The sequence below is a fragment of the Neofelis nebulosa genome, chromosome 14, assembly GCF_028018385.1.
Source record: "Neofelis nebulosa isolate mNeoNeb1 chromosome 14, mNeoNeb1.pri, whole genome shotgun sequence".
Lineage (NCBI taxonomy): Eukaryota > Metazoa > Chordata > Mammalia > Carnivora > Felidae > Neofelis > Neofelis nebulosa.
Window position 1 is genome coordinate 37,149,400 of NC_080795.1, and position 23,453 is coordinate 37,172,852.

The following is a 23,453-nucleotide window of genomic DNA, read 5'->3' on the forward strand; positions in this document are numbered from 1 at the left end:
ACTTTGTTCAAATAATATTTTATTGGCTCTATGATGCATTTTAATATCTCTGAAATCAGAAGGCAACATAACATCCACGGTGTCAACATCATGGTTTTCCGAGCCCAGACCTGGCTGTCATTTCCTGTGTATGTGTGAATGTAGTGGTTATACCTGGTGGCGACAGCTGGAGCTCTGTGACCCTCCCCAACTCAGTCAACAAACCTGGTTGAGACCATTTGAAGAAGAAATGAGCCCTGGTTATTCTCCAAACACTTTCTCTCGACACCCTCTCCCGGGTGAGGAAAGCACATGTCTCAAAACTTACAAAACAGTTTTTAGCCCCTTCGAGCTCACTTTGAAGGAAGGTCATTAACATCTCACCCTTGATAGCACAGAGGACAAAATTATGCAGAAAAATATGTACACAAACAACTCCAAGTGCAAGAGTGACACAGAAGAGTTGAATTCCAAATTTAAAGAAGTTGGCTTATATTTTTCTTTTCTATACATGACCTACAATTATAAATAATACAATTTCGTGCCTAAAAACATCTAAACTCGTTAAGTATAAAATCAATGTTATACATGAAAGAAATCATTGGATCATTGTGTATGGTAGGCTTTATTTCTTTCCTTGTGATAAAACAAAGTTGTATCTTAAGATACATCTTCGGGGTGCCTGGGTGGCTCAGTCGGTTGAGCGTCTGACTCGGCTCAGGTCATGATCTTGTGGTCTGTGAGTTCAAGCCCCGCGTCAGGCTCTGTGCTGATGGCTCAGAGCCTGGAGCCTGTTTCAGATTCTGTGTCTCCCTCTCTCTCTGACCCTCCCCCGTTCATGCTCTGTCTCTCTCTGTCTCAAAAATAAATAAACGTTAAAAAAAAAAAAATTAAAAAAAGATACATCTTCAATGCACCAGGACACTTGTATTGCCAAATTAGTTTTCATAGGTGTTATATCAATTTACAAGCCAGCAGTTTATTATGGTGGGAAAATAGCTTAAAAGTTTTAAGTTCTATTAAATATAGAATACGTTAGAATATAATTAGAGTAATGCAGCATATAAAAAAATTATGAAAGGCTACTTAAAAGATAAATTTTCACACATTTTTCACCTTGTGTGAAACAATAAATAATTGGTGATGATAATGCACTTATTGCTGTAGCAGCAATTTTAAAATATAATATTATTAAGGTAATATTAAACATTAAATGTTTAAATGTGAAACTATTCTTCTTTTCAGAAAAAAAAATTAAAGGAAAACTTACAACACATTTGCCTTCAACTCCTTCACAACTAATATATGTTAGTTTTCCTAAAATGTGTCTCTTTATTTTATTTAAAAAAAATTTTAATGTTTATATTTGAGAAAGAGAGAGAGAGAGAGAGAGAGAGAGAGAGAGATTGCATGACCAGGGGAGGGGCAGAGAAAGACAGAGACGGAATCTGAAGCAGGCTCCAGGCTCTGAGCTGTCAGCACAGAGCCCGACGCAGGACTCAAACCCACAAACCGTGATTTCATGACCTGAGCTGAAGTCGGCTGCTGAACCGACCGAGCCACCCAGGCGCCCCTTAAAACTGTGTATCTTTAAGTGTCAGAACAATAACAGTTGGGTTCAAATCAAGATGAAACAGTATCTGGAAGTTCAGGAGACCAAGATAATAAAAATGCACAACAAAATAATTTCCCTTATTGAGCATCTACAGAACCAGGCCAACTACATGCACCACAGCAAATAGGAATTTCATGCAGTAGGTATTATTATCCCTAGTAAACAGAGAAAGAAACTGAGCCTCAGGCCAGGTGTTTAGTGTGACTGGTGGTCAGTGACAGTGAGAACTATTTTGAAGCCCATGATTTGTACCATTGTTTTCTCAATATATAATAAAGTATTAAGTCTTCTCTAAAGCCAAGCAAAGTTCCAATCACTTCCTTCATAGGCATAAGATCTAAACAAAATATTTGCAACATGCGAGACACATGATTTATATCCTTTATAAACAAATTACTCCCATAGACAGTGTAATGAAAAAAAAAAAAAAAAAGATAGTTACAGACAGGACCAATGCAGGGCAAGAACTGTCTCCATTATCCTCTTAGCATGGCAAGCTGGGCCTAAGAATTTTATTGGTATAAGACAGATTAACAGGAGAAAAGGATACAAATTCATGTAATTTTTGTGTGTGTATATGGGAGCCTTCACAAGGGATTGAAGACCCAGAGAAATAACCAGAGCAGGGAGTGTTGATATCCCTTAGACAAAGCAACAACATACCTGTAAAGAATTGACAAGACAAAGGAATGTAGGGTAGGGATAGTAAATGGTGAGGAATGAACCAGGAAGATAAGGATTCATTTAGCAAGGTTTGTTTGTACAGATTTCTTGGCTCCAGATTCCCCATCTATGATAAAAAGAATGTCTTCCTTCCTTCTGGTAAAGGGAGGGTACTTTTCACATGGGAGTTTTATCTCCTGCTTTCAGGGGGGAAAAGGTGGGTCAGAGCATCCTTCTTGTACCTCCTGTTTCTAAGATGTCTTGAATTTAAAATATTCAATATGCCAAAGTGGCAAATTCTGGGGTGAGAGATTCTGTTCTCCTTTACCAGGCAAGTCTAGGAACATAAATGCAAATGTCTAATAAACATAGTTTAAAATACTTAACCTTACTAATAAATGGGGATGTGAAAATTAAGGTAAGATATCAATTTTCCTTATCAGGCAAAAATTCAAAATATCACAGTGGAGAAAAGGATACTCTCATATACTATTTTTAGGAGTGTAAAATAGTACCTATCAAAAAAAAAAGTCAAAATACACATATCTTTTGCCTCAGTAAGTGCATTTCTTATTATCCCTTAAGCAGAAACATTCACATATAATGGGCAAGGATATCTGTTCAAGACTATTCTTAGTAGCATTTTTGAAATTATTAAGAATTAGAATAAATTTATTATTTTTTTATTTTTTTAATGTTTATTTATTTTTGAGAGAGAGAGAGAAAGACAGAGTGTGAGCAAGTGAGGGGCAGAGAAAGAGAGAAAGATATAGAATCCGAAGCAGGCTCCAGGTTCTGAGAGCCTGACACAGGGCTCGAACCCACGAGCTGAGAGATCATGACCTGAGCTGAAGTAGGACACTCAACTGACAGAGCCACCCAGGTGCCCCAAGAATTAGAATAAATTTAAAGTTAATCAGTGGAGGACCGGTTTAAAAAGCTGTGGTACATTCTTTCACTAGAATAAAATTCAGACTTAAAATAATGAAGCAAGTGTATAAGCAGTTGAAAGGTACACGTGATATGTCACTGAATAAAAAAGCAAGTTTCAGAATAATATGTTAGTCATGATACAATTTGGTTAAAAATAGATATGTATATCTTCATTTGCATAAAGAAAGGTGTAATAGGATAAAAATTGAAAAAAATGGTTACATCTAAGGAAAGAGGGCTGTAGGAAAAAGTAGATAAGGAAGAAACATTAAATTTTGTAAGATTTGATAATTTTTCATTACTTCCAACTTTTTAAATGAAAATATGTTGTAAGTCAAAAGACAGAAACATTTTAAGAAGTGAGAGCAACACATTCCTCAAGCAGTGTTGCCTGGATAGACTTGAGAAAATCTCAAAGGGAAAGTCAAACTCAAGCAGAGCTGGAAATCACTCAGTCCAATTGTTTCTCGAATTGCTTCCAACCCTAAAAACTGAAAAGTGCAACATTTTGTTTGCTTGATTTGTTTTTCATTTGAATTATTAAAGCGCAATTTACGGGGCACCTGGGTGGCTCAGTTGGTTAAGTGTCCCACTTTGGCTCAGGTCATGATCTCACGGTTCCTGAGTTCAAACCCCGCATCGGGCTCTGTGCTGACAGTTCAGAGCCTAGAGCTTGCTTCAGACTCTCTCTCTCTCTGCCCCTCCCCTGCTCACCCTCTGTCTCTGTTTGTCTGTCTCTCTCTCTCAAAAATAAATAAAATTAAAAATATATATATATAAAAAATAAGAGTGCTAAAGGGGAGATTGTTCATCTGTATTAAAAAAATAATAAAACAAAAAAACACTTTTCATTATAGAAATTTCCAAACACACCCCAAAATAAAATGATATAATGAATCCTCATTATCCAGCTTCAACAATTACTAATATTTTGCCAATTTTATTTCATTTATTTCCCCCGATTCTTTTTTTTTTTTTTTTTTTTGGCTAGCATATGATGGCAAATCTCAGGTATCATATTATCTTATACAAAATCATACATATATAAAGTGGATAATGGTAGATAGTATGACAGCTCTTTTTTATTTTTTAATTTAATTTTTTTAAGTAGGTTCCACACCCAGCATGGAGCCCAACATGGGGCCCAAACTCACCAACAACTCTGAGATCAAGACCTGAGCTGATATCAAGACATCGACACTTAACTGACTGAGCTACCCAGGTGCCCCTGACAGCTCTATTTTTAAATGTCAATATTTACAAAATACCAGAAAGTCTTGTATTTTCTTATTCTGAGATATTTCAACATATCTGAAATTGGATAAAAAAATAAATTTGACATTTATTTCTTTCCCCTTTTAAATGAATTCGCTCTAAAAAAAAAAAACCAATACCTTTTTTTTTTTTTATGTTTATTTTTGAGAGAGAAGGAGAGCACAAGTGGGAGAGGGGCAAAGAGAGGGGGACACAGGATCTGAAGCAGGTTCGGCACTGAGAATAGATAGCCTGATGCAGGGCTCAAACTCACAAATCTCAAGATCATGACCTGAGCTGAAGTCAGATGCTTAACCAACTGAGCCACTCAGGCACCCCTAAAACCCAGTAACTTTTAAAATATGTATTTTATTTTGGACATAGCATAGATTATAGCTAGAGAAAAATATAATATTTTGCCTTATGGCATCATTATAGGTCTGTTTTCCCTTCAATTCCAACATGCAAAAATTCTGTAGCTTTTTTATAATTGTGGTGTGAACTCATTAGACAGCAAAACCTGCCTAAAAAGATGTGAGGTTATTTATAGTCCTTATTCATTTCACTTAGTGTGAATATTTATTTTGTTGTGAACATATTAATGTGTTTGATTATAGGGTGATTCCTCAGACCCTGGTAAGATTATTATGTGCATGATGAAAGGCATATGTTTAAAAAAGAGTTGAAAACACATATGAACCCAAGTGTTTCATATAAGGGATGGGTATTTTATTTAGCTGCAGAAAACTTACATTCTGTATTTTTAATCCACTTATTACATTACTGACTGCATCTCATGGTCTCTCTGCACAACATATTCATATGGCTGAGGCCCATAGAAGCAGAGAGAACTATGTTTATAATTAAAAATACCGAGACCTTTAAATAGAAATCAGCTAACACATGACAAGTTTTTTCCTTTAGAATTAAACTTGTTTTTTTCCAGAATAGAATCAAATGCTAAAAGCTTGCATGTATTATTAGAGCCATTTATGTTACTTCCCAAACTCACCCTGATTTCATATCATTACACTCCCCAAGGTCCACAGTCCCTGCCCCAAATAGAATAAATGGGATGGTTATAGATAAGTAAACAATGAAGTATATTTAGTCTTTTAGGGAAAAAAAAAAAAAAAAAAAAAAAAAAAAGGACCAGTTCTACAGGAATTTTCCAAAATAGAAACAGTATGTCTTCCTCACATTTTGACTTTTGACCTTTGGAAGTGTTTTATTTTTACAATTTGAAAAAAAGCCTCCATTGTCCAGTGTAATCTCAGTCCACAAGAACCAACACTATAGTGAACATCAAAAATAGTCACAGCAGTGGGGCACCTGGGTGGCTCAGTTGGTTAAGCGTCGGGCTTTGGCTCAGGTCAAGATCTCACGGTACGTGAGTTTGAGTCCCCCGTCGGGCTCTGTGCTGACAGCTCAGAGCCTGGATACAGTGTAGGATTCTGTGTCTGTGTCTCCCTCTCCCTCTCTCTATGCCCCTCCCCCACTCACACTCCGTGTCTCTGTTTCTCTCAAAAAATAAACATTAAATTAAAAAAATATATATATAGTCCCAGCAGTAAGCGTGTGAATCATAGAAGAATCATTTGAAATTTGTTTACGAATTAGTATAACACTAAAAATAACAAAAATTAAAGAATAATTGTTTATGCCAAAATATCGGACTTAGGCTTTTTCTTCAATGTTCAAAGATCAACTCCTTAATAAGGCCTTATTATCCAAATAATCCAAATTATCCAATAATCCAAAGATCAGGCCTTGATAAGAATTATACACATTATAGAGTTTTGTTTATGAAACTACCTAAAAAATAGGTAAGCTCTTCATCAGAATGTTAATCAAAAGTTTTCAATTCTAAGATCAATTTAAACTATAAGTCTATAAAGTTTTATCTTTTCCTTTGGCTGGCAGGGGGTCTGGTCATTATTTATGACAATTAATTTCCTCTCTCAGAATTGTTACAATAACTGAAAAGGCGTTTGATCAGAAAGAAAGAAAGATCATCTTCCTCTCTTTTTTGTCTAGTCTAATATTCTGGTGTAAACATGTATTCTTTAATTTTTGAACAATTTTTAAGTGAGTCTTCTGTGATTCACAGGCTTACTGCTGTGGTTTTGCTTTTGATTGGGTGAGTTACCCACAGTCAAGAGCAGAAGTTGTATCTATCCTGCTTCTAGTTCTCCTTCCCAGTGTACCTCCCCCCTCCTCCCACCCCATTCCTCATAATTGAATCATCTTTCCCCATCATTGGGCTCCAACCTGTGACACAGCAGAACATAGTAAGGGCAGGGTCCACGGCAGTCCGAGGCGCCAGGACAGATGAAGTAGCAGCCAGCCACCTATTTGAAAAGAACCAGGAGATGGAGAGTACAGCATAGGGATATAGTCAATAATATTGTAATAATGCTGTACAGTGACGGGTGGTAGGGACACATAACGTGGTGAGCGTTTTGTAATGTGTATACTTGTCAAGCCATGTTGTATACCTGACACTAATATTGTATGTCAGCTATACTTCAATTAAAACAAAAATTAAAAGTAAATAAAATAAGACCAGGAAAAGAAGAACATGAACAGCACTAAGCCAACCAGCGGAAGTATAACCACGCTCTGCGTGACTGCTGCGGCACCGCGGGTCACCTCACTTGCGGTTCACCTTCAGTAGATGAAAGCTGTAAGGGGTATCGAGCCCAGGTCCCACCTCCCCAGTGTCATCTGGAAACAGACACTCTGAGGCCGGCTGTGTGGAGTCAGCATCAGGAGTTCCATGGGAGTAAAGGAACTACCACACAATGTTATCTTTAAGGGGAGATCTCACAACTGCTAGAGCTTTGTGCTTAAAACAATGAAAAACAATACCTTATAGTGTTATTTACACATTCGCATGTGCTATATCATTTTTCACTCTCAAACAACTAAGGTGGGTAAATCAAGGAAAGGAAAACAGAGAAATTGAGAAATGCAATGATGTATTCAAGCATCCACGTCCAGATGGGCATAGATCTGATATTCTCAGAGAACAGTTGTTGACCGTGTGGGTTGGAGATCCAGGCTTGGAAGGCTGGAATCCTGACTTCAACATATCTGAGCTGTGTGGTCTCGTGTAAATGATTTAACCTCCCCATGTTGTCCGCGGGGATTTTCACAGGGCTGTGTTCTGGAATAGCTGTCAGGCTCTGTAGGTGTTCACTCTTATTCACCTCCCATGTAATAGCATTTTCTAATCTCTTGATATGTTTTTAAGTAAAAGGAAAAGTCAACATTTTTGCTTCTGGTTGATATTGCTTATCTGAACTTTGAACCAATAGCCAGTGACATTCTAAACTAGGGGAATAACCTGGGAGAAACAGCTGTCCTAGAAAGGCATTACATGTAGAGGGTTAAAAAGTAATGACTCACCAGTGATAACCTGTCAGAAGCCCAAACCCACCTTCTCTCAGAATGTAGATGAGCAGCCTGGTAACTTGGAGCTGTTCAGGCCTTGCTTGCCTCTAAGCAGTTATCAACCTGCCCTTCTTTAACTACCTTTTACACTCTTCCCCATTGCCTAGATGTAACTCAAGAATTAGGTCTTCCTCTGCTTCACTTATGTGTAATGACTAACAGGCAAACATTACTCGTTATAATGTAATCAGAAATAAAATATATTTTGTAGTGAAAAAATTTCCTTGGTATTTTTATGAGGTTTAAATGGATTGATACGTAAAGTGCCTGACAAATACTCTGTATTAGTTATGATGTTTCCCTCTTCCTTAATTCTCACCCATTGACCCTTAGGATCATGTCAGTCACACATTCTGCATTTGCTTTCACCAAATTAACACAATATCTAAAGGGCCACAGTCCAAAGATGTGGCTCCATTGGTCTCACTTCCACATTATCCCAAGCCTCATTAAATTCATCTGAGGGGGGTGCCTGGGTGGCTCAGTTGGTTAAGTGACTGACTCCTCATTTCCACTCAGGTCACAATCTCTGAGTTCATGGGTTCGAGCCCCACGTGCTCCGTTGGCAATGCGGAGCCTGCTTGGAATTCTCTTTCACTCCCTCTCTGTCTGCCCCTCCCCTGCTCTTTCATGCTCGCTCTCTAAATAAATAAATAAATAAATAAACAAACAAACAAACAAACAGACAAACAAACGTTCTTAAAAAGTTTACCTGAGGAAGAAGTCTTGGAGAGAATCTTAGCTCTGCACTCTCTGGGCCTTGGGTGTGGGACATTGGAATTATTTGGAAGTGGCTATAGGTTCGTGGTATGAACCCAGAGTTTGTCCTAATGGTAGAGAGCTCGTCCAATTTCTGTGAGGAATGAAGGAGACAGCTGTGGGCTGTGGGAACGAGGGTTGTGAGCCTCTGCCTCACCCTCAGTTCCCAGCCCACCAAGTGCTCTGCACCCCTATTACCAGCTACGTCTCTAACTTTTCATTAAGATTGTAATGTTGCTGACCTAGCCTAGCTAGCCAGTAAGCTCTGTCTTATTTACATAGTTACGAGGTTGGTTTTTCCTAAAATATAAGGGACATATGATTCTTAAGTTATTTTCCTTTACAATTTTATCCAGCTGGTGTTTCTGAGTCTACATTTTCAGATCAAATTAGTTTTTCTTAAAATATCCTCTGCAGAAAGTACAACACTGCATCTTCAGCTTCTTTCATTCAAGATTGTTTGATTCCAGATAAAGACCTTGTCTTTCTGGTAAAGAATCACTTACCTTGAAAGAACTTCCCTCTTAAAGCAGTGACCAGTCTGATGCCTAATACAATCTGTGAGCATGCGGCATCCATTGGAATACAGCATGGTTTGCTTTCCACTCTTTCTTTGGAAGAACTCCCTGTCAGCCCATGGTCATATTTGGCAAGGAGGAAGAGAACTGTGATAGCTGGGGCCACAGTGACCTAGCTGTCTGCAGACAACTGGATTTGATACAAAAAGACATCAACAATCTGAGCCAACCCAAACTTACATTGCACTGGGGGATAAACACACACACGTACATACACACACAAAGGTTCAGAATGGAATTTGCCTGGTTTAGATGATTAAGTAAGTCCCATGTTTTATGCCCAAATATTCAACAAGAGGGAATACTGTTAAATATGTTAGGTATAAAATATAGGGTATACTATTAGGAAACTATTAAAATATTATCTTCAAAAACTATTTAATGAAAGCAGGATTTTAAAAGTATGTGTGTGTGTGTGTGTGTGTGTGTGTGTATATATATATATATATATATATATATATAATGAATTTATATGAATATATGTATGTATATTACAGAATGGAATGTGCAAATATATTAACAGTGGTTACATTTAGTGGTATGATTCTTATAATTCTCATTCTTCTCTTTATAGAAATGTATACACTTTTCTTAACTTTATGTAATAATCAGGTATTATTTCTAAAGTAGAAATTCAAATATATATTCTTAAAGGAAGGAGGTTTTTAATTTTAACATGTTTGAAAAGTATTTAGATATAAGTGCTTTTAAAGCACCCAGATATTTGATAAACCCCAAAACGCCTATTCCTAATAACATTAGTTTTTTAAAAATTACTAAATTGCAAGTATCTGAAATATCCCATTTTCCCTTTAATATCTGTCCAGTCTTTGGGTATAATAAAAATTTATACTTTTATAAATTTATTCATTTTATAAATATATCATTCATTTAGCTTAAACATTTATTTGTTGCTTGATTACTGATTTACTCAGATATAGCTATCAGCCTAAGTAAGTACCTTAAGTCAAATACCAGTGACCTTGGAAATCTTCGCTCCCACGAATCTCAAAACGTGAGCTCTGTGTTTACAACTTAAATCCATGCCTTATCTTTAACAAGGATCAACTTCAGCTCAGCATTCCTCAAAGTGACTAATGTTGAATCCTACTTGTTTTTCACTAATAATGTTTTGCAGGAGGTGGTAGAAATTAAATGAACAGCTTTCACAATTAGAGTACTTAAAATATCTCACTAACTCTTATTTTATACTGTGTCCCTGCTTCCCCGGGTACTGACTCTGGCACTTTGCCAAAGGACCAGAAAAAGCATAGAGTGATTGACAATAACGAAGATACAGAGGCTTAGAATTGGAAAGAACATTAGAGACCAGATGGTTGAAGTTCTGTCCAACAGATTCCTTTGCACAACATGCTGAAGGCTGGTTGTCCAGCCTCTGCCTGAATAACACCTCAGGAAGCAGGAGGCTTCGTTCTTCCTGAGGCAGCACATTGAATGCTGACCAGTGCTAATTTCTACACCTATGTTTATTTTTATCACTACTGCTTCTGCTACTGCTCTTACTACTGCTAATTCCATTGCATTTGCACAGACCTTTCACATGTATTATCTCATATCACCTTTACAAAAATCCTTTGAAGTAGAGATATGAAAAATTATTATCCCCATGTTATACATTAGGAGAAAGAATTTTGAGAGTTTAGGTAACTTGTCTAGATCACATCGTTAGCACATGCCAGCCCACAGCTGAGTTAAAAACCCATCTTTTCCTTCTACATGAATCATTTTGCTCTTTGTTGGAAAGTTTTCCTGTTCTGAGCCAAAATTTTCTTCCTTGTAATTCTCCCCTACATTAATACAAATCACCCTCCCCACCACTAAGAACTCCATTAATGTTTCAAATACAACTCCTTCGACTCTGATAGACTATTAGAAGGAAATTGATGATCCAAATTCCCCCAGAGGTTAAGAAGAGACAGGCAACATACTACGATGTGTCTGTTTGGATTGGTATCTAGTTCAGCTACAAGAGAGAGAAATTCAAAATAACTGGCTTAACTTCCCTTCCATGAAATGTGGAGCAAAGTCATCAAGGGTTGATAGTATGACTTCACAAACTATTGCACATCTTTATTGCCCCAGGGAAAACTAAGAGGAATGAATTGAGTAGAACCTTATATAGAGAAACTCTATATAAAGAACCTGTACTCAGAATCTAAATAAGCAGATAAAAAGATGCTCAACAGTATTAATCATTCATAAAAAGCCCATTACAACCAAAATGAGATGCTCCTTTCCATACTACCAGAATATCTAAAATTAAAATGACTGACAACACCAAGTGTTGTTGATGGTATTAAGCAACTGAAACTGTCATGCATTGCTGATGAGGATGGAAAGTAATACAGCCTCTTTGGGAAACAGTTCTGCATTGTTTTCTAAAGGTAAGGATATGCTACCATTTGACTCAGCTATCCCACTCCTGGGTATTCCCCAGAATGAAACGAAAACACATCTACACGGATGTTTACAGCAGTTTTATTCTTAAATTCTTGTCCATGATAACCCCAGACGGGAAATAACCCCAATTATCCATCAACTGATAAATAGTTGTGTAGTTTATATAATGGAATACCATACATGGAATACCACTCAGTAATTTTTTTTTTTTTGAAAAAAGGACATTCCAGGGAAAGAATAAAGCTGACACAAAGGCTCAAGACAAGAACTATCTTGGAGTATTGCCATAACTGCTAGGATTTGGATGTCACTGGAAAGTTAAGTGGAAGGAGTTAACCAGCAGTTAAAATAGACCTCATACCCTGCATTCTCTGCAAAGGCTTAAGGTTGATATTTTTGGTGAAGGGATAATTTCTGCAATTTGTTTTGGTCAGGATATGGAAAACAGGCAGGTATTGAGATCAAATAAATAGGAAAGAAAATGTTTATTCAACAGAACATGAACTGACTTATTGTCAAGGAATCCTAACCTGTGTAGGTAGGCTAGGGAGTCAAAGACAGGGAAGAGAGCAGTGGCACGCAGTGGAATTTTCTGGAGTGTGTGATTTAAATATGGAGGATAGGTGAGATCCACAAGTATATTTCTATGTCATTTCTGTGTGGTTGCGTTAAATGTATAGTTTCTCTTTCAATGTTCAGGTTAACATGGTTAACACATTATGAAAATCAGAGAAGTGGTAACTATCAACACTATCAGAAATACGATACTTTTTCAAGTAACCAAAAGTAACTTTTTCAAGTAACCTCTATCTATAGAGGAAAAAAAGAACATAATATTTTCTTCTGTCAAGAGAGTAAATAAAGCTTTAACTCTATTTTATTTCAGGTTTTGGCTCTAAAATATACCTTTAGAAGATGAAGCCAAGAAGTGTAACACATCGGTGAATTGCATAGGGTTTGGGGCATTCCTCAACATAAGAAAGTAAAAAGCTTTGTTGAACAAAACCCACCAGGATGGGTTGATGGTAGGAGAGCCCCAGATAGAAATACAAAGCAGGAAGAAAACCTGGGTTATGGTCACTAGGGAAAAGTTGGAACTGAACTAGTGGAGGAGGTAGAAAAGGCAGTTGCCAGAGTTGCAATAAAGCCAAGTTGTCGTAATGGAGGCTTGTTGCCAACTGCTTTCTTTGCACCAGGTTTCTCCTTGCCTGAGTGCTCTGCCTGGGCCTGTAAGTCTTCAGAGGGTAACCAATGATCATGTTGGAAGGAAGGGATGGATGTCTGTTCATGTCTGAAGGCGTGAATAACAAAGAAGGGACTGAAGAAGAGTGTAATGAATCCGCTCCAGTAGCCTCTTCTCTGGGAGCTCGTGGCCCACTTGGCCTCATTTGATTTGTAGCTGTGCCATGAATATCGAAACTCAGTACACGTGTGGACTCTGCCTGATGGGTTCAGCTCATCTACCTTGTGACTCAGTTCTGGTAACTAGATTTTTGTTGTAGGCCAAAAACCTACTGCCCATTTTGACTTAGTTCAGATTGAAAAACAGGTCTGCTTTGTTCACATGTGTCAGTGTTGTTTTCTGTTAGTTTTCTCGGTCTTCGGTCTATTCAGAACTTTCTTGGCTTTTGCTGGTCCCGCTCTCATAGAATGGTGTCCTGACTCTAAGCAATGAGCAATTAGGTGTGAATTCTACTGCCAAAGAAGTTTTTCTGGCTGTAATTACAGGTCAAATAGCAATAAAATATTATTAAGCATTGGGCGCATCAGTAGTAAATTCAAGTTTAAAGTACCAGTTTGATCCTCTGAAAGAAATAAAAGAACTATTTTACGTTACCCTAGGAATGATGAACATCCAGAAACCATACAGTACTAGACAAAATTCAGTCAACTATTTCAAGGGGAAAATTATTTGCTACCTTTGTATCTAGGATACAAGTAAATGTGAGTATAATAATAGGGAAATCGTTAATAAACTCAAGTAGAACTCACAAGGAGCAGGAAGACTTGCATATATTAAAGATATTCATAACCATAGGTCAGCGTATTCAGAACGAGTTGATATTGGAAGGACCTCTTCCTCCTAACACGAACACATGGATCACCCCAAACAATGGAAATTGTGTATGTACTATCAAGCTAGAAATTGACAGGAAATTCTCCACATTGTAGAAATAAAGAAATGGAAAACATGGGGCAGTGATTAATTAGAAAGTAGGAGCAGAAGCCAAAATAGCTTACACTTTAGAGTGACACATGTACTGGTTTGATAAGGATAGGCTTGCTTTGCACCTGCTGCTTCAGAGTAGTTAGAACAATGTCCCCTTCCAATTTTCTAAGTGCCCTGATCTGGATGCTAAGTTATAAGGTCCTCCCAGCTAATGGACATGTTGAAACCAGATATGATGCTTGAGAGCAGGGTGCTGAGATTCTGAGAAACATGAATGAAATATGTCCTAGCCAAAAGACTTACCTATAAACTTCCTGCCTATGAGCAGGAGTCATAAGGAGCTGACCTTTTCATGAAATGGAAAAACTTCAGCCACTGATCCTGCTTAGGAAATTGCAAGGAAATGGGGCGCCTGGGCAGCTTGGTCATTTAAGCGTCCGACTTCGGCTCAGGTCATGATCTCGCACTTTGTGAGTTTGAGCCCTGCATCAGCTTCTGGGCTGACATGTCAGAGCCTGGAGCCTGCTTTAGATTCTGTGTCTCCCTCTCTGCTCCTCCCCCACTCGCACTCTATCTCCCTCTCTCAAAAATAAATAAACATTAGAAACATTTTTTTAAAAAAAGAAACTGCAAGGAAGCTGGGTGGAAAAGAAGTCACCCACAGGAACCTATCTCAGCCTGTGGGTAGCTCGAGTCAAACTTCATTCTCTCTGCTTGGCTCAAATGATCCTCAGCTGAGATATTTCCATTAAAACTGGTCTAGATTTGGCCCAGTCTAAGCAGAAGCAAATGTGCAACTAGGCTGTGGTATCTACATCCTGAGACCCCAGCATAAGCTCCCAAGTTGGCTCCTGCTGGAGATGAATTTATAGCTAGAGATCATATTCTTCTTGAGGAAATCAATCACTGGAGAAGGTGCTAGCAGACACAACAAATAGAAGAATTTGCACACCAAGGACTAGAAAAAAGGTCACAATCTAGTCTGAAAGATACTTTGACGTGTTTATAAAGAAGGAAAGAATATAAATCACAATGAAAGAACAAGACAGTACGTTAAATAAGAGCAGACAGATTTATAAATAAGCCAAACAGAATCTTTCTGCAAATAAAATATATATTCATAAGAAAAACAGTACTGAGTAGATAGATTTCAAATTTCTTTATTTAATTAATTTCTGTAATGCTCCGGTATCTTTTGTTAACTCTGGAGATCAAACCTTGCAAATGCAGTATTTTTAAACAGGAAAGAAAATTGATCCTCCCACCCTCCCTGGAACTGCATGTGGAAACTAGATTTGTTTTACATGCTTCTACAGAAATTGATTCCAAATTCTGATTCTGGGCTCCGGGTGCCGCATTAAACTTCTAGCATACTTTGCTTGAGTTTTTATTGACTTCTATTATTGTTCCTAAAAATAAAACACAAATAAGCACAGTCCTTGGCCACCTTCCAAAAGTACAACCCTATCAAACATTCTAGTTATAGAAATAGAACAGGCAATTAGACAGTCGATAAAAGATTAATTTAACTATGTTACGACTGGTACATATTCTAAAACAAAACTTAAGAAGTAACTATATGTTCACATTTATGGGTAAAGCGATTATTTCTGGGATTTATAATAACCTGTTTTAAGATTGAGAGCAAGGACAAATACATAGTTATTTTAGTAATGCTATCTATCTGATGATATCCCTGTTACATAAATAAAGGGTATTTGTCTTATTTTAAAATAATTTTTAAGTCGTAAGTGCTTTAAAATGCCAGGCTTGCAATTCCTCCTCTTTTATCACTGAAACATATCAAGAAGAGATTATATAATGTTGGCTATTCAACTTTTCTTTCCAAGTAATCTGATCTTGATGTATTTCACTTTACAGCTCCTTCTTTCAAATCTATAGGGCATAAATGCAAAATAGCGGTGGATGTTCAAAAGGAGTGAGAATCTTCAACCAAGTCACTGTTAATTGTTAAGTAACTCGAAAGAGTCTAAGATCCACACATGCAAAAGAACTGCTATATCATATAACTACACATACAAGAGTCATACGTACATAAGACTCTCTTATTAACCGAGAAGGCCAAATAGTCTCAGAAAATGAGAGAATAAAGTTAGGAGCAAAATAACAAAAATCCATTTTAAAGTAAAAAAGCAATGTCAGTGCCCTTATGAAATTATCCTATTGGGGGCATAAATTGAAATGCTAAAGCCTCTGGAGAGAAATGTCAGAAATGGGTCCCTTTCCAAAAATAACTTTGCCAAGCGCTTAGAATTTCCTCTAACTTAATGAGCAAACAATCACTGAAGAGGATGAGTAGGTAGAGAGGATATCTATAATTGTATTTGTTCTAATCCTTTTTTATGGATAAAACTGATTAAGGGGAGGTAAATATACTTTGCAAGATGTTGATTGGATAAGTTTATATCAACAAAATATCAATATTTAAATCAAGTAAATAACTGATCTATTAAAAAAACTACAACAATCTATTTTCCTGCAGTCAATATTCTTCATAACCTTACTAATAAGTCTCAGCTACTATCATCATCCAGATCGAATCTCCTTCTGGCACTAAAATGACTCTTAGTGGAAACAAAGTCTGAAACTACTATATTGATGTAAATTAATGAATTGAGTTAATTAAATTGCCCAGATTTAATATTATTCTGAGATATTAAAAAGCCTCATTCAATGAAGGAAATTAAGTTTTTACTGTATTCTTATAAATCTGAGAGACTGAATATGCAAACAGACGATGATCAAACCATATATAAAAATAGAACTTTGGGGGTGCCTGGGTGGCTCAGTCAAATAAGCTTCTGACTTTGCTCAGGCCATGATCTCACAGTTTGTGAGTTTGAGTCTGGAGCCTGCTTCAGATTCTGTATCTCCCTCTCTCTCTGCCCCTCTCCCGCTTGTTCTCTCTTGCTCTCACTCTCTCTCTCCCTCTCCCAAAAATAAATAAACACTTCAAAAAGATAGAACTTTGACCCACAACCTGCAGCAACTTGCTCCGGGAATCCAGCCCCCTATCGATAATTAATAGCCCAGGAAGCCAGCCTGTTTTGTCATACTTACAGGGAGATAGATTGCTATCTTTCGTGACAATCCAGGAAGTTATGGAAAGTTACAAAATAACTTCTGTAATAATTGGCTCCAAATGTCCGGGACTTGCTAAATAACTGCGAGCTCCCCTATTTTTTGTTCCTGCTTCTGACTTAGTAGCAAGCATAGAAAGCCAAATATGTACCCCTAACCAGTCACATGGATGTCTGGCTTCTAGGTAGCCTGCCTAGAAGTTCCCCTTGCCATCGGTCTCCAACCAGAGGGGCCTGTCTGAAAACTCCCCTCTTTTCCACTAAAAGCCTTCCCACTCATCTGCCTGCCTTTGAGTTTCTTCCAAAATACAAATGACGGTGGCCAACTCTGCTCTACAGAAAGCTCAGAATAAATAGCCTTTGCTTTTCTCATCTGATTAGTCTTCATTTATTTCCACAAACCCATGCAACAGAAAGTATTGCTAAGATTAATATTTCATAAAAAGTTAATAACTAACAATTATTGAGGCCTTCTCAAGAACCATGTACCATATTAAATGTTTTGCATGGGTTATCTATTTTCACAGTAAATATAATGACTTCTGAAATTGGCACCATTACTATATTCATTTTACAGAAGAGGGGACCTGAGGCTGAAAGGTGTTTAATAACTTGTTTGATACATAGGTAATGAGTAGCTAAGCAAGGATTAAAATAAGGACAATCCAATTCCACGGAAGATAACTGTTAACCACTCTACAGTTATATATAAATTTTATATAAATTCATCTTGTAATATGGCAATAGGTGCATATTTTAACTGCTTTTATAAGAAAATGGAAGACAACACAAACTTTACATTGTGTTTCAGTCTCACAAGTGGTAATAAAATATTTTATGATGGAAGAAGAAGAAAACTTGGAATTTCATTTATACCAATCTCCTTTTGTAGATTATGTAAGTGAGGCTAAGAGAGGTGAAGGTAACTTGCCCAATAGAATATACCTAGTTAACGGCCAAGACTAAAGCCCAGGTTTTCTGACTCCCAGCCCAGATATCCAGCATGCTCCACTGGGAGACAGAACATTTGTGGATAGATTTACAACTCCACAAAGACTTTATGTAACAGCGTAAGGCTAGCACGTTCCAAACACATCTTATTATAACATGGCTGAACACATATCTTTTATAGAGATAATGAGCTAAATGATATTTAAGAGCCCACTGAAGCCCAGCAAATATTTATTGAGTGCTAACTATGTGATAGGTACTATTCTAGACACTCAAGTTTCATTCGTGAAAATGGAAAAGACCCTATCTTATTGGTTCACATTTGAAGGGGAGGGAACAAACATTACACACTCGATCCATTTAGCAGGAGTATTATATATTAGAAGGTAATAAGTGCTATGATAAAAAGAAGAGTAAGGTGAGATTGGGAGTACCGACTTGGGACAAGGAGAGCAGGTTATAATTTTAAACCAGGTGTTCAGAGTCAGCCTTATTGAGAAGGCGATATTTGAGTAGACTTTGAGGAGGTGAGGGAGTTACACGTGTGATATGGTAGGAAGAGTGTTCTAGAAAGAGGGAAGGAACAGTCCATGCAAAATCCTAAAGAGAGATTGCTTTGGTATGTTTGGAAAGAACAGCATGGCGGGGGGGGGGGGGGGGAGGGCAGCGAGGGGGGGGCGGGGAGACACTGAGAATAAAAGGTCAGATTAGAACTGTAAGCTGCTATGTGTGTGTAGGGGGCTTTTGACCAATAAGTTAACTTTATTAATGAAATATAAGCCATTCATTTTCTATTTACACTATAACTATGTATTATGGGATCAAAGAAGTGAGTGTAGTTCTCCCTCAGACTCACTATAGCATGAATATCAGGATGAAAAGTGGTTTGAAGCTCTAATTTGTTTTGTCAGTTCCACCAGTTATGCAAACACTGTTGTGAATTGCATGTTAATGACTTGAATCAGGTGCCTGGAGTCCCTTCGCCAAGGACTTTTCATTTCATCAGTAGTACTTCATACTACCTGGGCATTGTTTTGTTTTGTTTTTTTTTTAATTTTTTTTTCAACGTTTTTTATTTATTTTTGGGACAGAGAGAGACAGAGCATGAACGGGGGAGGGGCAGAGAGAGAGGGAGACACAGAATAGGAAACAGGCTCCAGGCTCCGAGCCATCGGCCCAGAGCCTGACGCGGGGCTCGAACTCACGGACCACGAGATCGTGACCTGGCTGAAGTCGGACGCTTAACCGACTGCGCCACCCAGGCGCCCCTGGACATTGTTTTTTAAATGCTTCCAGGTGATTCTTTTTATTTTTTATTTTTCCGCTTCCAGGTGATTCTAATATGCAGCCATGCTTGAGAAGTGCTACTCTGGTATATGTGAAAAAGAGAAGGCTTTTCTTACTCTTGCTCCCAGGTAGTCTGCCCAATACCTCATCATGTTTGCTCCATGCTCATGTCAGTTCGGGACTCCAAAACCACAGATCGCCTCCACAGAAATCGTGGGACCTCTCCCAGTCCCCAAACTGGTAGAGAACGGTAAGACAGGCTTATTTGTCCTCTGCTGTCCCATCCCCAGGTTCCCCACAGCACCAACAAATAAGACTGGATGTGGGGGTCAGATGACTGAAAAGTTTATGGTAGAACATGACAAGGTAAGAGGAAGGGTTTTAAAGAGAGGGGAGGAACAACATGGTTGGAATCAATTGCCTAATAATTTTTTTAAGAATAAGGCTAATGTTCTATTTTAAACTTTGGCATTGTTGTGATAGAAAATATACGGTGTCTCCAAATCTTCTGTTTCATTTGTGTGCCTGGCACATTTTTGGTACACAATACATATCTGTTATATGAATGAATGGATCAGGTCAGGTGGGTTGAACACAAAGCAATGAGCCCCAAACCCATCCTTGCCCAATTCCCCCGATCTTGTTCCCCAGAGGCAATCACATTTACCTCATTGGTACCCTCTTCTCTCTAAATATTATTACCTATGATAATTATTTATTAAAATAATATTTATTAATAATATTATTATTAATTAGCAGCTTATGCTGCTCATTCTGAATTTACCAGTTTAGATCTTGCATGCTCACTTCCTGCCCGGAGAGGTAAGAATTTAGTAAATTAACCACCTCAGATTTTCCCTACCTGCAACTCCTAATAAATTATATGGCTATCATTAGCTTTCCCATGAATTACATTTATGATGTTAAATAATTACTGTATTTTATTTTCAAGTTTATTTATTTATTTTGAGACAGAGAGAAAGACCGAGTCAGGGAGGGGGAGAGAGGGAGAGAAGAGAATCCCAGGCAGGCTCTGTGCTGTCAGCACAGAGCCCATGAACCATGGCATCATGACCTGAGTCGAAGTCTGACGCCTAACTGACTGAGCTGCCCAGGTGCCCCAATAATAATTTTAAAAAGATAGTTCTTGTTTCAATTATAAGCAGTATCTCTTTACTTTGTCAAATAAGAATATTGTATTCCATACTTTTTACCTCTCTTGGTCTCTTTTTTTTTTTTTTTTTTTTTTTTTTTTTTTTTTTTCTCTTGGTCTCTTTACATTGTCATGATTAACATTTAAAATACATTTTATAACCATTGTTACGAGATTCTTGCTTCGTCTACAGGTGAAGTGTAAATCTGAATACCCGTAAACAATGTTTACATCTACATTAGCATTGTCCACTTATCCACTGCCCTCGTGAGTTGCATTCCATGACTAGACTGTACTTGCTTTTTGTATACTTTTGGTCATACACCCGCTTGACTTCTAATTGCCTTTTTACTATTATCTCAAATTGTCTGCTTTCATGGCATCATTAGAACAGGTTCTTCCAACATTTCCAGGATACTGTCACATCTAAGGACTCTTTTCTTTCTGTAGGCAGTTCTCGCAGCCCTGAGGTCTTCCTTCAATTTGGATGGGGGGCTCTCAGGCCTGCTGCACAGTTGTCATCATGGGACTTGCCTTCATTGCTTTTGTGAATTAGTTCTATTGTTCGTACATCCAACCTGCTCCAATTTCTTGGATAATTCCCTTGTTTTGCCAGCCCACATTCTCAAGAAGCATCCTTAAAAAAAAGAGTATTTGGGAGAGAAAGCTTTCTTGGTTTATGTTTACCTTTCTTTTTCATTCTACCCCCATATTGTATTGATAGTTTGGCTCGGTTTGGAATTCCAAGTTCACAATCATTTTCCTATGGAACTTTCAGGCTTGTTCATCCCAACATCCAGTTCTGTTGATGGAAAGCTAGCCTATTGCTAGCCTGATTCTCATTCCTTTATGGAGGATCTGTATTTGCGCTCTGGAAGCTTTTAAGATCTTTTTATTCTTGTTATCCTTAAATTTTAAGATATGCCTCCATGCAGACTTTCCTTTTCAGGACTTAATAGGTCTTACACATTGCAGATTCATGTCTCCCTTTTGTTTTGAACATTTTTTTCTTGTAAGTTTCATCTAACCATCCTCTCTGCTCTCACTCTCTGGATCTTCTGATGTTGAAACCTTGATTAATTCTGTATGACTTACCTTTTAGGTCATGCTTTCTGTCTCTGGCTACCGCTCTCTATTCTCTACTTTTCTCCTTTTCTTTAATCTTGGAGAAATGCAAATAGAGTCTATTCAGTTGACCTTACAGGCAATGACTGACAAATGAGTTGTAACTCATGTTAACGCCTTCCATTTAAAGGCTTATCCAACGTCAGCCCTGCTGGTTTACTGGATGAGTGTTAACTTATGATGCTGTGTGTTTATCCCTACTACAAACCAATATTTGTCCTCAGTGCTGTGGTATATAACCGCGAACAGAAAAACTAAGTTCCTTTGTGGTAGAGGGAGACAGACAACAGGTAAAGTGTTGCAATGTCAGGTATAGTTCTGGAATCAGCAGCTGTAGGCAAAGCAGCCAATTTGGCAGACAACATCTTGGTCACAGACAGGAGGCAGCTCCCTTGATGGCTTACCTTTCATTGTGACTTCAGGTATTTTTCTCAGAGTTGTACCTATGTTTCTTTAGTCTACTTATGATTCTGTAACATGTTAATATCCTGTAAGAAATTCTTTTTTTTTTCCTTAGAGTGAATTCTAGGAGTTCTGTCCCCTGCAACAGAACCTGACTGCTACAATATTTACAAAAATAAATTGCATTTTTAGCAAGCAGCCTTTTTGGTATTTTTCCCTCTGTCCTAAGTTCAAACTGCAGGAACAAACTTCAACTTAAGTATCCAGCACCAGCTTCTGTCTCCAGTTTTCTGTGGAGTCAGGAAAACCCTCCTACGATTTGCCATCGAAATAGAGAAGTGAATTAGTAAGAATTGCAAACTAACAGCTAAACAGAGGTGTTCACTGTACCAAAAAGTACTGAAGGCTTGAGGATAAGAAATCTGAAAAGGGTCTGAGCTTCCCAGAGCTTCAATAAAGGAAGAAGTGTTTTTTTCTAGAATGTTTTCTAAAATGCATTAAAACTGAGTATCGGGGCACCAGGGTGGCTCAGTCACTTGAGTGGCCGATTGTGGCTCAAGTCATGATGTCACAGTCCGGGAGTTCGAACCCTGCATCGGGCTGTTTGTCAGCATAGAGCCCACTTTGGATCCTCTGTCTCCCTCTCTCTCTGCCCCTCCCCTGCTCACACTTTCTCTCTTAAAAATAAATAAAACGTTAAAAAAAAAAAACCCGAGCATTACACTGCCAAACTACTGCATGAGATGGTCCATTGACAGATATACCTAATTTATGAAATGCAATGGTTTATTTTGAATAGTTTACATTAAATTTTTTTTTGTTTGCTTCTAGAAAATGCAAAAGCATACTGTCTTAGTGAGCCTGGGCTGCCTTAACAAAATGCCAGAGACTGAGTGACTTAAACAACAGACATTTATTTTCTCACACTTCTGGAAACTGGGGAGTCTGGAATCAAGGTGCCTGCCAGTGAGGTTCCTAATGAGAACTCTTCCCGGCTTACCACCCTCTGCTATCAGAAAAAGGGAGCTCCTCTTTTTATAAGGTACCAGCCTTTCTGGATTAGAGTCCCACACTTATGACCTCATATAGCCTTAATTAACTCTTCACAGGCCCTAATATCACAAATAGTCACACTAGAGGGTTAGGGCTTCAACATCTGAGTTTGGCAAGAGGCACAATTCAATCCATACTTTCTGGATTTCTGCTTTAGAAAATGTAAAAATAATTTACACTATTATTATGGGTAACAAGGAAAACTAACATTTATTCAGCGACTAACATGAGCCAGGCACTGTGGTGAGTGCTTTATAAGTATTTTATTTCATCCTTATAACCAATGAAATTAAGTTCATAACAGATTAAGAATCAAAGCCCAGAGATGCTAAGTAACTTGTCCACGATCAACAACAGAAGACTCCAACAGATAGTCCTTTTAGCCACTGTTTTATAATTAAATGTATGAAATACTGGTACACTATATACCAGTAAGAAGAGTTGTTCAGGAAGGATTCTACCACCACATAACACTAGGAACCCACTGGGTACCATGGAGTGACAAGGTTACTGGTGTGGTATAGACTCCACCCTCAACCTGCTAGTGTGGACG

At 37.9% G+C, this 23,453-nt stretch overlaps 1 long non-coding RNA gene across 1 annotated transcript in view; it reads left to right on the plus strand.

Annotated features, from left to right (window-relative positions):
- LOC131494269 (uncharacterized) overlaps positions 1-19,814 on the plus strand; it is a 69,433-nt gene extending 49,619 nt beyond the window's left edge. The window contains exon 11 of the long non-coding RNA XR_009253284.1: positions 19,212-19,814. This is a non-coding gene — a long non-coding RNA (uncharacterized LOC131494269). The remainder of the gene's footprint in view (positions 1-19,211) is intronic.
- Positions 19,815-23,453: the final 3,639 nt, after the last annotated feature.